General features: G+C 55.0%; 1 long non-coding RNA gene across 1 annotated transcript; it reads right to left on the reverse strand.

Moving 5' to 3' along the window:
• Positions 1 to 1,041: 1,041 nt before the first annotated feature.
• On the reverse strand, positions 1,042 to 2,549 carry LOC130265869 (uncharacterized). The gene is made up of 2 exons (XR_008842692.1): positions 2,342 to 2,549; positions 1,042 to 1,523 (listed from the first exon to the last, which is right to left on the reverse strand). It is a non-coding gene; the product is annotated as an uncharacterized LOC130265869 (long non-coding RNA).
• Positions 2,550 to 3,248: the final 699 nt, after the last annotated feature.

Consider the following 3,248-nt stretch of genomic DNA (forward strand, 5'->3'; position numbering starts at 1 on the left):
ACACAGCAATATTTTGCCATAATTTTCATAGTTTCCTCTGGGTGAATATACAATTTGTTTTAAGACCTCAGTACTCTCCCCAAGGGACTCTCCGGGGGCCCTTTCCCGGCATCACCCTTCCAACCCTCCATGGGTGTCCTGTTTCACCTGTGCAACCAACCCTCCATGTGTGCCCTCCCAGGTGTACCTGTGCTGCCCTCCATGGGTGTCCTGTTTCACCTGTGCTGCCCTCCATGGGCGCCCTCCCAGGTGTACCTGTGATGCCCTCCATGGGCGCCTTCCCAGGTTTGCTCCCCGAGGATCCCACTTTACTCACCGGTGAGATTTTCAATGGTCCTTCCCTGCGGACTCTTCACAGACCCCCCTGGTCCGCCACTCGTTTGTCTCCTGGACAGTCTCAGGAACCCAATCGATCGCCCGGTGCCAGCCGGCACCCAGGGGAGTTGATCACCAAACTGGGTGAGGCGCGCCTTCAGCTCCACCACTGCCTGCCGCCCCTGATGGTGGAAATATCCCGGACGAACCACCAAATTGTAAGGAAAATTAATCCACAGACACCAGAGGTTTATGTTCAAAAAGGAGACAGAGGAGTCCTTTTTGCTTTATTTGAATAAAGGGAGAGGCCATAGGGCATTCCCCTGGGATCTCTCAGATTTTTGGAGGACGCAGCCTCCCTTTTTATCCTAATTTCACGGCTGCTTTTCCCTCTCTCTTTCCCCATTGGCTGAGGTACTCGAGAGGCACAGACTTCCCGGAACACCTGACACCTGACATTCCCCTCTAATGTATAACTCTCCCTTTTAATTTTTAATTCTTGTAGAATTCATAGTTTTCCCCCCTGTTGCTTCTTTCATCTTCTGTTACCCAATTTCATTTACCAGAAAACCTACAGTTTGTTTGTAAAGGCAAATATCTTTTTCCATTCATCAATCAGTGTAATCCCTCCCATTGTTTCTTTTATCTCTAGATGCTAACTTTATCTACCAACAAATCTACTTGTTTGTAAAAAACTTGTTTGCAAAGACAAATGTAACATTCCTCTCAGGCAGGAGCACGGCACTTTATTCGAACTCTTCCCACGGTCCATTCCCCCAAAAAGGGATTCTGCTCATGCAAGGAAGGGGGGGCAGCCCCCAGAAGGGCTGAAGTTCCCCAGCCCCGCAGACACAGGCCACAAGAGGCAGAAAGAGGGAGTGCCAGCAGAGAGGACAAAGGAAGAAACCCCTTCCTGCACCTCTCACCTTTCTGACTGAAAAAGCAGCTGCCTCCTCCTGCTGGCTGATCCCCACTGCGGGCAGGGCGATGGCTCGGGCAGCTCTGCAGACTGTTCTTTCTTCCTCGTTGTATTTGTGTCTTCCTCCATTTCCCCGGGCCGGAGGGGAGCGGGGAAGGAGCGCAGAAAGGAGACAGGATGAGACGTGATGCCTCAGGAAGGGTCCTTCATGAGGAGGAGCCCGGCAGAGAGAGGCATCCCTGCAGCTGCCTGCCGGCGCCCGCCGGGCTCCAGCGTGCCCGTGGTGCACCTGTAGAGAGATAGGGATATTGCGAACGGAAGATTCTCGGGATGTACGGGCAGCCAGGGACCCCCTTCCCCTCCCCCTTGTGGTCTGACCTCAGCTCTGTACCTGGCTGCCCCTTGCCGGATGTGAGCTAGAGGAAATGACCCAAGGACCCCTGTCCTTAAAACCCCCTGTAACCCCTCAATAAACGCCATTTGCTGTCCACCACATTGGTGTCCTGGAGCTGATGGACCGAGTGACCCTGGGTTAGGGCCACCGTGCTGGACTTGAACCAGGTCGCCAGGCAACATCTGGTGCCGAAACCCGGGACCCATCGGGAACCGCCGGGAATTGGGGTTCGCCTGACCAAGTGCCAGTGGCCGTTCAGCTGGATTTGAACGGCGAGGGGGACGCCCCTGGACCCGCGAGGAATATGGAACAAATCGCGAAGGTCGTAAGTGAGATCCACGTGCAGTGGGGTTTGAATTGTAAGCTTAAGGATTTCTGTCTTGCAGTGCCGAGTTTTATTAAGCTTGGGGCTATAGACGGCCCGGTAGACATTCTCCATCCGGAGATATGGGATAAATGCACAAAAGCTTTGGCGGAAAACACCATGACCTCAGGGTCAGGAAAAGCGCTTAAAGCGTGGGGAAAGGTAATGCGGGCGCTGCAAACTGCCCGGCAGGAACAGCAAGCCTGGCAAGCTGCCCGAGCATGTCTGTTTGCCGCGCCACAAACGGGGATTGGGGCAGCGACACAAACCGTGGAGGGGTTTGAATCGGGCGAGCGAGTGGACACGGGAACCCCGGACCCCCTCTTGCAGCCCCCGGATCGGGACCCACCTTCACCAGGAGAGGGGAGAAGGAGCGCGCGGGAGTTGTGGCAAGGATTAGCGGACGAGGCGCGAAATGCAGCCATTATGTCGGAGATACAGGCGGTGGAAAAGACTGTGCCGCCGCCATATGGCTTTGAAAATGGCGCCGAGCCGCGTGGTCGAGCATTGCGCAATGATGCGGGAGGCGGGGAAGCCACGGGCGTTCTGAACGGCGCAAGCGCGGGGGAGCGGGGCAGAGGGACGGCCCCCGGGAACGAGCGTCAGACCAATCACAGAGCTCTTTGTAAATTAGATCCTTATAAGGCAAGGACCTCCCCCAGCAGGAGGTGGGGGAAGCACCGGGGGAGGGAACGGTACGGCCCCCGGGGAACGGGGCGGGGGCGGAGCCCGAGAAAAAGGCTGAGCAGCCCGGAAACGTCCAGTCAGTTGACTTCCGGCAGCGACCGTGACTCCAGCTTGGATAGCTGGCCAGAGGGATGGTCAGACACTGAATCAGATACCGGCTGGGTGGTTTACAAAAAGGGTGCCGCGGCTTACAGGGCAACTGACCACAACCTTCCGGCATGGGTTAGGGGGACATCAGACACAAATCGAACCCCCTTTACAGACTGGCGTAAGATAAAAATAGCATGTGCAGAGTGGGCTCCGTCTGCCAAGTTGGTATTCCCGGTCAGAGTGGGGGGTGCTGGCGGAAACCAGAGAATGTATTCCCTGGTAAATCCAAAGGATGTGCAGGCTATCGTGAAAGCGGTTGCCGACAAAGGAATCAATTCTGCCATGGTTTCTACACTTATTGATAGCATTTTTGGAGGCGATGGTATGCTCCCCTTTGATATTAAACAGACTTGCAGATTAATCTTTGATGGGGCGGGGATGATCGTTTTTAAGCAAGAATGGGAGGATAATTGTGCCAA

Source organism: Oenanthe melanoleuca, linkage group LGE22 (genome assembly GCF_029582105.1).
Source record: "Oenanthe melanoleuca isolate GR-GAL-2019-014 linkage group LGE22, OMel1.0, whole genome shotgun sequence".
Classification (NCBI taxonomy): Eukaryota; Metazoa; Chordata; class Aves; order Passeriformes; family Muscicapidae; genus Oenanthe; species Oenanthe melanoleuca.